Genomic DNA, 10,558 nt, shown 5'->3' with positions numbered 1-10,558 from the left:
TCCTTATACATCCTACATACACAAAGCACATTCAAAACTCAGCAAGTTAAAAGAAGGAAACCCCAAAGTACATCGTCTGTAAAACATAAATAATTTTTTAATTATAGCTGTGTCTACACCAAAAAGTATTTGTCTGTAAAGCTAACCTGTAGGAATCACATTATGAAAACTTGAAGGGGTGACATGAATAGTACCAATCAGAGGAATTTCCCTTAGCAGAACGGTGTTCTGATCCATTTGTCTCTTTTCTGACACAGCTATGCCAACAAAACTTTCAGCTATAGCACAAAATAGTATACCATGTCCTTTTTTTGTTAAATATAGTGATTTGGTAAAAATAATTTAAAAATTATTTAACAGTAGCAATACTGAAGTCTTCTTATGTACAGTCTTCTGCAGTAAAACTCTGTCTAAATACTGTGCAATTTAGGAGCGTTTTTTCCCATATATTTCTACGAGATAATGTAATATTAGGATAGAATGGAGTGGCACATTTGCAATTTAATTTTCTGTCTCATTATTTTTTACTTTGTCTTTCAGCATTAGTGTGTTTCCTTTGTTTGTGTAACCACACTATAAACAGTGAAGACATACATTTTTATAAAAATCAAATTCTGTTTTAATTTTTAAAAAATGCATTGCCCATAGCCTCCAACACTGCCTATGCTATGGCTCCTGCAACATTAACTATTAATTGGCCCTCAAGTTAATAGTTATAGGAATGAGATCCTGGATGGGTATAAGTCAGCAGACAGGTTTTATATGGGTTTGTGTCTCATTACAGCTTCTGGTGCAAGAATGGTTTAGGATGAGAAGAGGCATCAGGAGACGTTAATGTTACTAAAATGCAATTCCATGACTATTTTGGGCCATATGATAACTTAATAGCTAATAGCTGCATTTGTGGTGACTTACTAAGTTATTCAAAGTCCTGACTCAGAATGTTGAAGGCACATAGTTTAATGCCACTTTTGTCTTAATGTGTATTGTACCTTGTACCAAATCTTCATCAAACTGTTTCACTATTCTGAGCTGATAGTCTTGAGCCAAAACTCACTGAAACTCACAGGATATTTTGCCACTGATTACATAGCAGTTCACAATTGGGACTTGTGATGAGTGGGATTAAGTACATGACACAGCCATCATTAGCCCACTGTTCGCAGTTAAAGGAGTCCCCATTCACTATTATCCTCTGTGCCCAACCTGTGAGCCAACTACTCACCGACCACATGATGTGTTTATTCAGCTGTGTGCTGGACATTTTGTCCAGAAGGATCCTGTGAGAGAGAGTATCGAAAGCTTTACTGAAATCCAAAAAGATCACATCAACTGGATTTCCCTCAATCAGCTAGGCAGGTTACCTTGTCATAGAAGGAAATTAGGTTTGATAAGCAGGACTTTCCTCTCATGAAGCCTGCTGGCTCTGACCAATGACTGGGTTGTCCTTCAGATCTTTTTCAATACCTCCCAGAATAATCTTCTCCATAACTACCAGGCACTGAAGTGAGATTGACAGGCTTGGACTTTCTGGGGTCCGCCTTCTTGCCCTTCTTGAAAATCAGGACAACATTCACCAGCTTCCAGTCAGCTGGGACCTCTCCATGGTCCCTCCTTCCCAAGACCTCTCAAAAATCATCAAGAGAGGCTTTGGGATAACAACAGCAAGCTCTTTGAGGATTCTTGGATGAATCCCATCAGGCCCCAGGGATTTGTAGGGATCCAACTGGAGCAGCAGATCCTGTACAATTCTGGGGTCGACTGAGAGTTGATCATTCTCACAGCCATGGTCCTCCAGCTCAGGGCACTGAAACCCCCTTGGTCCATCATCCATGTTGAAGACAGAAGCAAAGAAAGCATTAAACACCTCTGCCTTGTCTCTATCCCTGTTTGTGAGGTGACCATCCTCATCCTGTAATGGAACAATGATATTTCAATACTACCTAGTGCCAGTAATATATTTGAAAGGATTCGGTTTTTTGTCCAGAACATTTCTGGTCAGCTTCTACTCCAGTTGATCTTTAGCCACATAAATTTTCTCCCTACAGCAGCAAGCAGCATCTCTGTATTCTTCCCATGTCATTTGGCCTTGTTTCAACTAGGCATACACCTTTTTTTGCCTTATATCCAAGAGAAGATCCCTGCTTAGCCAAGGTGACCTCCTGCCTCACCTGCTTGACTTCTGACATTTTGGGAATTGCTGCTCCTGTGGCCTTAGGAGGTGATGTTTAAAAAGTGACCAGCACTGATGGACACCAGCACCTGCATAAACATTATCCCAGGGAACCTTACTTACTAATTCCCTGAGCAGCCTGAATTCTGCTCTCCTCATGCCTGGAGGTGATGTTTTGCTGACACTATTCCTCCTATCAACAGAGATTTTAAACTCGATCACCTCATGGTCTCTGTGGCCAAGACAGCCGCCAATCTCCACTTTGCTCACAAGATCCACTCTGTTGACAAGCAGCAGACCAAGGAGGGCATCTTTCCCAGTTGGCTCCCTTAGGATTGTTCCATAAAGGTGTGATCCAGGTTTTTTAGGAATTTTCTGACCCTGGTTAAACCCTATGTGTGGTACTCCCAATGAATTTCTGGCAAGTTGAAGTCTCCCATAAGGACAAGGACAGTTGACTTGGAAGTATCCCTTAGTTCCTCAAAGAATAATTTGTTGGCATCATTGTCCTGGTTGGGAAGTCTATAGTAAACTCCTACAATGATATCCACATTATTTGTTTGCCCCTTGGTTCTTATGCAGAGGCTTTCAACCGTACCATTGCCAAATGTGATCTCCATACACCCTAACCCTTCTATTACATACAGTGCCACCCCTGTGCCTCTTCTGCCCTGCCCATCAATCCTGAAGAGCCTGTAACCATCCAACAGGGCAGTCCAGTCACAGGACTAATCCCACAAGGTTTCACATATGCCAGTGATGTCAAATCTTCAGGAGTGGACCAAAGCTTCGAGCTCCTCATGTTCCTCATAAGGGAGGCATTGGGGTAGAAACATTTCGGATGGGGTACATTGTAGCTAACATTTGGCGTAGCAGATCGAGGGTTCCCATTAATACTCATTTCCACAAGTTTTGGCATATTATCCCATCGCTGATCACTGGCGAGATCTTTTTTATCCCTGTCTCCCTTCCAAGCTAGTTTAATGCTCTATCAGCTTATGATGGAAAATGAAGCAGGATATAGCCAATTGTACCTGTCAGGAAATGTAGGTGGACAATATAGCTTCCAGAAAGAGATTTTTGCAAGGTTTAACACTTTTTCAAATGTGGAAAGGCTAAGATCTTTTCCGTCCTAGACTGGTTGCAAACTAATTTTACATCTCATACAAAACTTCTCATGATCATATTCTCTTAGATTCACATAAAAGCCAGAAGCTGAGTTGCCAGTATCCCTGCTATTGCTTGTGTTTCACCAGACACTGCATAGTGTAACAGTACAAAAAATGGTTGTCTTTTTTTGCTGAGAGATTTTTACCTCTACTCTTCAAAACCACAGTCTTAAATAAAAAAAATATATCTTCTTCAATAATAATCTTTGCCAGCAGGGCCATATAAGTCAGGTCATTAGTATACACAGATATGTTTGCGTACACACACGCACATATGAAAATAGAAAAAAATTGGTTTAGGTTTATATTCCAAAGAATTTTAACCCGCAGAAAACAATAGAAATTATCAACAGACATAAAACTTTAGCCTGAGTAAATTAAATGGTTCTGCTGCATTAACTTCATAAAACCATAATCCTCTCCTCCATAAACTATTACATGCACTGCAACATATCTGATTTATGGGGTGTAGAATCGATGGGAAAAAATTAATGCTTGAAAAACATATTAGAGACATTATTGAACAGATTTTAATTGAGATTTGATTTCAATGCCCCTTATCCACATGATTAATGGGTCCTACCCCTTGACTCCAGCAGGCAGAAAAGAGAGTCTTTAATATGACAATTAAGTATCTGTCTTTAGGTTTTATGTAGCTCTCTCCTCAGATCACTTCATCAGTACAGTGTAGCTTTTGTGCAGATTAAATTGAGACTCAATTTTCTCTATTTTCCAGCACTTACTTATGTTTTATGACAAGCACTAAATCAATTTTATGCTATTATTGATTTTTTCTTAAATGGACACAAACCATTTCGCCTCTTGCCCTTCTTTTCTACTTTCCTTCTATTTCCTTTTTTCACTGTATATTTGATATACAGCCAGTCGAAGAAATTTCAAATGTTTCCTGAGATTTCTACAGGTCGTCTCAATTCATTCACTTTTTACAGCATCAGAATTGACAAAGTTAACCTGGAATTCTATCAAAACTTATAAACTTGTATATTCTTTAAATGTGACAAAGTTTACAGGTTGGGCTTCTTCCTTATCTTTAAAAAAAAAAAAAAAAAGAGAGTGTTCAAGATCATTTCCTCCCCTTTTTCAATTAGAGAAAAAAAAACCAAACCAAACAAACAAACAAGCAAAAAACCCATAACAGGAAATCTTTATAATAACTTCTGAAATATTTGAACTGCAGCTTCAGCTATAATTTTTGAAACACTCTTGAAATCTAATTAATACATCGATGTAGGGAGAACCTATTTCATGGCTTGCAGGGGAAAAGGGCATTATCTACAAGGTGCAATAACTCCTCTGAGATGTGGCAACAGCTAGTGGTACACCATGCAATTAAGAAGGTCTTGGTTCTTTAGGGCATTATCCTGTCTGACCTATGGCAAAAATTAACAACTGCCTTGGGCAATAAAAATAGCACAATTTGTAATCAGATAGCTTATATTTTTGACAGATAATTATATTTAAGAACAATCAAAGAAAGAAAAAAGAAATGTAATTCAGCTAACAAAATAAACTGGCCTTTTGGTTTTCTGGCTGTTTAGGGTCACAGAGGGGTTTATAAAGGATTGCCCTCTTTCTTTGTTTGAAGTCCAACATACCTAAGCTCAGGTGATAAAATTGATCTTTAAAATAAGTACAGTAACTTCATTTTGCTGAAAAATCAATAAAGACCTTCACTGTGTTGGGTATTTACCTAATAGCATTTTGCTTGATTTCTGTCATGGTAACTTTGCTCAGCTGATGCTTCCTTCAACTTAAGGAGAAATTTCAATTGTCCTGAATGACAGATTTGGGGCCAAAGAGCAATTTTTTAGTTCTTTCTTAGCGTGATTTTATAGTTTTTATGTGCCCATTTGTGTTTATAGTAATGTATGCATACACAGTATGTGTAAGGTGGATGGAGATATTTTCTCACAGACTTTAAACAGCTTTCCTAGGAAAGAAAAAAAAAATGAAAAAGTATAAAAAAATTAGGAAGGGAAAAACCCAAACCACAAACACACAAAAAACCAGCACTCTGATTAAGAAAAAATCTAGATGATGCTGGGATGCAGTTCCTTATATGTAAAGTAAATCAGACAGTGATCCGGTAACTGGAAAAAAGTTTGGAGCTATGCCATTGTGCTGTATCTCCCTTATTTATAGAATATTGTTCCCTTCATGCAAGAAACATGCCAGTAACAATATAAATTCAATTAATAACATAATTAATAGGAGACAAGGTTTTTTTCTTTATTTCTTGGCTTTCTCTTCAAAATGAGATACGAAGAGGAATGTCACAAATCACCTTGCATGCTGCCTTTCTACTACATGTAAAAGGAAAGCTTTCCTTGCCAGCGCCAGACACATGTGATGTGAATTCTGTATTCCTGCAGCAAAAAGCAGAGATGCCCTGAAGTGTCTGCTTCCAACTGGAATTCAGATTCTGACTGCTCACAGATCAGTGATTCCTTAGCTGTAGACTAACCCAGAATGAAGATGCACCATTTCTGTCCTTTGGAGAAACAGCTGGTTTGAATCTTAGGCTCCTTATTAATTTACTCCATTTGGTTCTGTTTTGGTTTCACCAATTTTTTTTGTTATTGGTATCACTGCTGTTAATATTGACATTGTTACTACTACTGTTACTATAATAACATTAATCACCATATTGTGTTACATGATCATCATGTACATACTGTAAAAAAATCCTGTAGTGTCTAGTAGATAGTTTACTTTTGTGTACCCAAAAGCTGGCATGACTTAAGTTTCCTAAGCCCTTGCTTGTTTTGCTAGCATATTTTTTGCCTGTGATTTGGTCTTTTCTCCATCACCTTTATTTATACCTTTTTTCTTTTTCAGAACTGGCTTTTTAAAAAGTAAATTTTACAGTTAAAACCTCTTTAACAACAGAAACTGTTTTTCCAAATAGACTCAAATAATTTAAGTATACTGTTTAAATGTTACTAGTTGCTTGCTCTGACTTTTCTAATTTATGTAATTTTTATCAACCTTATTTATTTACTTTCTGACCTTATGTTTGACATTCCTGTTCTATTCAGACACATAGGTAAGTATCCAAAAGAAAAAAGGTACTACAATATCTTCTCCCTTATGGATCTGGTCAGATATTCTTGTCCTAGTGCCTGTACAGCAGACATAAGCAAAAGACAATTGAGTCAGGATACTTGTCACTGTGTAAAAGAGTAACTTAAAAAAAAAAAAATAAAAAAAAAAATCAGGTAAGTCTCATTCTTATAAACGTATAAGTCTGGGACAATGTGATAACTATATGTTTTCCAGGCTTAAAAAGCATGTGTGCTGCAGAATTCTACTTAAATAAATGCTTTCAGAGTAATAAATACATGATAAAATTCCTGTATACAATGAAGCAAAAATTACCACAATAGGTTTATCTGCTGAAAAAAATCAACCTGTTTACAAAAATTAATGCACTGTATATGAAATATTAGTGCAGATAAATAAATCTCTTCAGCATATATTAATTGGAAACTGGGGGGGTTTTTCTATGTAGGTGAATGACATTGCGTGTTTCAAGTTAAACGGGATTTTCGATTCAGCACTGGAGATGACGTGTTTTGTTTGAAGAGTCCTGAGTTCATAACGCAGCCCTTGAAAGGAGAGCGAGACAATACACCGGAGCCACAGAGTTCGCACAATTCCCCAGCGCAGCGTTATCGGCCGGAGCCTTGGAAGAACGGGAGACCTTTGTGTTTCGCCCAGGCAGCGGAGATTGTCAGCTTTCTGAAATGAATTGCAAGGCTAATCTAGAATCCCACCAATTCAGATCGATAAATAGCAATAGCGTTGTACACCAGCCCCCACCCCGGACACCCAGGGCCCTGGATTTCCTCCTCATCCCTGCGAGCAGCGCCGCACTGGCGGTGCCCAGAGGAGGCGGCGGGATTCCTGTCTATGTGCCCTCCAGCCTGGCTACCTGTTGGAAGCAAGGGCCGTGCCAGGCAGGCCGGAGAGCCGCACAATTACAATTGCACCTTCGTTATGTGCATACACACGTTTGGGGTACTGGGGCTAAGCACTCCTCTGGCCTGGGTTGTTGCCTAGCAACGGGCGACCCCGCAGGATGGCACGGGGGGGATGTTGCTGCTCCCTTCCAGGAGCCTGGAGGGATTCATTTTGTGAGGGGCACTTGTATCTCCTCCTCCTGTTGTTAAATCTACGTGGCTGTGCAGAGAGGGTGTCAAAACGAGAGGAAAGTTAAAAAAAAAAAATCCGAGAAAAGGTTTAACGAGGTCAAGAAAATGCCCAAGGGGAAACGGCGCTGTGCCCTGGGGTCCCTGAGGCAATGTCCCTCACACCCCTCTTCCACTCACCTCCCCGTCCCTCCGCAGCGGCTACAGTAAAACTCCTTAACTCAGCTCCGGGAGAGAGGAGGGAGGGGAAGGGACCACCTTCAGAGTGCAGCTGGAACTGGAAGCTGTCTGCCTTAGCCGTTAGAAATATGTGGAGAAATTACCTATCATTCCCTGTAGAGACATCCAGCAACCATCCCAACCCAGCTTTTCAGTTCGGTGATAATATGCTCCTATCAGTTTTAATAGCCCCATGCTGGATTCAGGAGGTATTATGGATTGTACAGCAAGCATATTGTCATTAAATTAAATTTTCAGAACATTCCCCAGCTCATCACAAATACCACAGAGAGTAATCATAATCGGTTCTCAACACATGTGTAATTGCCTTCAGCTGGCGTTTTTTACAGTTGACATTGTTCAGCAGTGATAAGGTGATTGGTGATTTGAATACACAGCTTGTTTCATAGCTGCCGTAATTGAAATATGGTATGTGTGAATGGAAGATTACATTAAGACCTAGGATAATCACCTGACATGAGAGTAATTGAGTCTACAATCTGCCACTGAGTCTCTCAGGGAGGGCTGAAATGAAAAGAAGCCATTAGTAGATCATGCCACTGCTGGCTAGGCTCGGCGCTGCTCGGCTCGGCGCAGCGCTGGAGCGACGGGATGGCATTCCTTGGCGGCGGGATGGGCAACGCCGGCCGGGCCGGGCTTGGCTGCCCCCTGCCCCGGGCCAGACAGCACCGCCGAGAAGAACAGCTGAACTTTTTCCTCGGGTCGGAGGGGCCGGGGAGGGAGACTGGCTCCAGAACAAACACTCTTGCTGGGTCCGGAATTATTGCTTCGTTCCGGTGGCGGAGACGGGAGGTCTGATCCCTCCATCCCATGCCTTCAGGAAGGGCGCAGTGTGTGTCTAAAAAAAGTACAGCACGAATTTGTCCTAATGCGTTTAGGCGTAAATGATCAAACTAACTATTGTTTAACTGCTTATGGAGGGCCCAAGTGTGTGTAATCTTAAAAAATAATAATAATAATAAAGGAGTCGAGGATAATTCAATAGGTTTCTGCAGCCAGGAAGCATTCATAGGTAACTGTCATCTGGAATTTTAAGAGTTATTCACAGAATTGGCTGGGAAACTCTAAATCTGATGTTGCATTCTGTTTGTTCACCGAAAAATTCAATGAAAAGAGTGTTTTTATTTCTTAATGGGTTTCGGGATGTGGGCTGCATGAGATACTTTCTTTATAAATCAAGTGTGGAAGTACTTAGGTTAATTATATGAAGGGTAACCAAGAGGAACTGTTGTATCTAACCTTTAAATATAAATGTAATAAGGTACCTGCAAATCTGGAACAAATATTTACTCCAGGTGTCCAGACTTAATGGACAAAAGCATAATTGCTTTTTAAGGAGAAAATTTTATTTGTTAGTCACTGAGGTTTATCTTGTGTTGGAATAGTCTGTTTTTATTTATTTATTTATTTATTTATTCAACTGGAAGGTGATATCATTTTGTTGGGGTTTTGTTGTGTGTGGGTTTTTTTCCGAATCTACTGTATATACAGATCACAAACCCTGAAACAAAGAAGAATTACAAACCCAGCTGAGATAAACATGTCAGAATTACTGTTAAGAGGCTGATGCCCAGAGTGTTTAATGGCTTGAAAAGATGATCAAGCATTTATGCAGCTACCCCTTCAAAAATTATTATTGAGCCAATAATCCAGTTATAATAATTAGTGCTGAGTCAATTAAGCTTAGCATGCAGAGAAGCTACATTTTAATATTAAATAACTCATTCTCTTCCATCCTTAGAAAAATAAAAGTGGAATTATGAAACCGGCAATTTTATAGAAAAGCCATAATGTTCAGGTTAGATGCCTATATAAAAAGGCATATCGAGCATAGCATAACTAACTTGTAGGGTGTAATTCCATCAGGCTCTGAGGTTCTCCTTTGAGATGCTGTGAATCCCCATTCTCTCACAGCTCTACAGTATGTGGTAATTTTCAGAATCCAAAATCTGTCTGTACTATCTTGCAAATGACCATAGGAAACAAAGCTCAGCACACTGTTTTCTGCACAGAGCTGATAGCTACTTAACACTTACCTGGCCAATTTTTGTTGTCTTCTTTAAAACCTCTTCAAAACAGGTTTTGTATCTTGCAGAAGTATCTTGCACATTTTTCTCAACTATTCCTGAAGTCTCAACTCTCTCTAGCACTGGTTAGAACAAACCTAAAAGTGCAGTGGTAAAAGAATAGTGATTAGGCCTGTTTATTTTTGGATTCCAGTTGTAATAACATTAGGTAGAAGGAAATTTTTAAACAAATAAGTCTCTATAATCCAATGCAGTATCACTAAAAACAGAAGGATATGGGATTGGATATAGTGGCAGTAGTGATATAAAAATGAACAAATTGTTAAATAGTATGGTATCTTCCTCATCACACCATACACAGCATGCACCCAAAGCTGCTCTAAAGGCTATAACTGCCCCAGTGAGCCCACACCTTTGCATAGTCAGAGTGTCTGATTTGCAAAAAAGCGAGTATCAGTCATTCTACATAAAACCAGTTAAATGTTTGGATCACAAGCTCTTCCTGTAGGCTTGGTGGTTGAAAAGTTCCCAGCTGCTTATAAGGAAAACATAACAAATTTTGTCTGGAAGATATTGAACAGTAGTAAACATGGAATGCTTCATGTATTTTTCAATCACTTAAAAAAGTTAAAGGAAACCTACCCACTTCTAAAAAAAACCAAAAAAACCCACAACCAAAAAAACATTTAGAAGTCTTATTTTCACTTATGCAAAAATGCATTGTCTTTGAAAGTCTATTTATCTTGATTTAAACAATGGTGGCGGAATTAACCAGAA

The 10,558-nt window shown here is 39.2% G+C and overlaps 1 long non-coding RNA gene across 1 annotated transcript; it reads right to left on the bottom strand.

The window, feature by feature from the left end:
- Nucleotides 1-5,635: 5,635 nt before the first annotated feature.
- On the bottom strand, nucleotides 5,636-7,381 carry LOC108641196. Its single transcript, XR_001921818.2, has 3 exons — nucleotides 7,298-7,381; nucleotides 6,998-7,104; nucleotides 5,636-5,729 (listed from the first exon to the last, which is right to left on the bottom strand). It is a non-coding gene; the product is annotated as an uncharacterized LOC108641196 (long non-coding RNA).
- Between the last annotated feature and the right edge of the window lie 3,177 nt (nucleotides 7,382-10,558).

The sequence above is a fragment of the Manacus vitellinus genome, unplaced genomic scaffold (genome assembly GCF_001715985.3).
Source record: "Manacus vitellinus isolate BGI_N305 unplaced genomic scaffold, ASM171598v3 scaffold_55_pilon, whole genome shotgun sequence".
Lineage (NCBI taxonomy): Eukaryota > Metazoa > Chordata > Aves > Passeriformes > Pipridae > Manacus > Manacus vitellinus.
The sequence above is the reverse complement of the archived record's forward strand: the minus strand, read 5'-3'. Positions and strand labels throughout refer to the sequence as shown.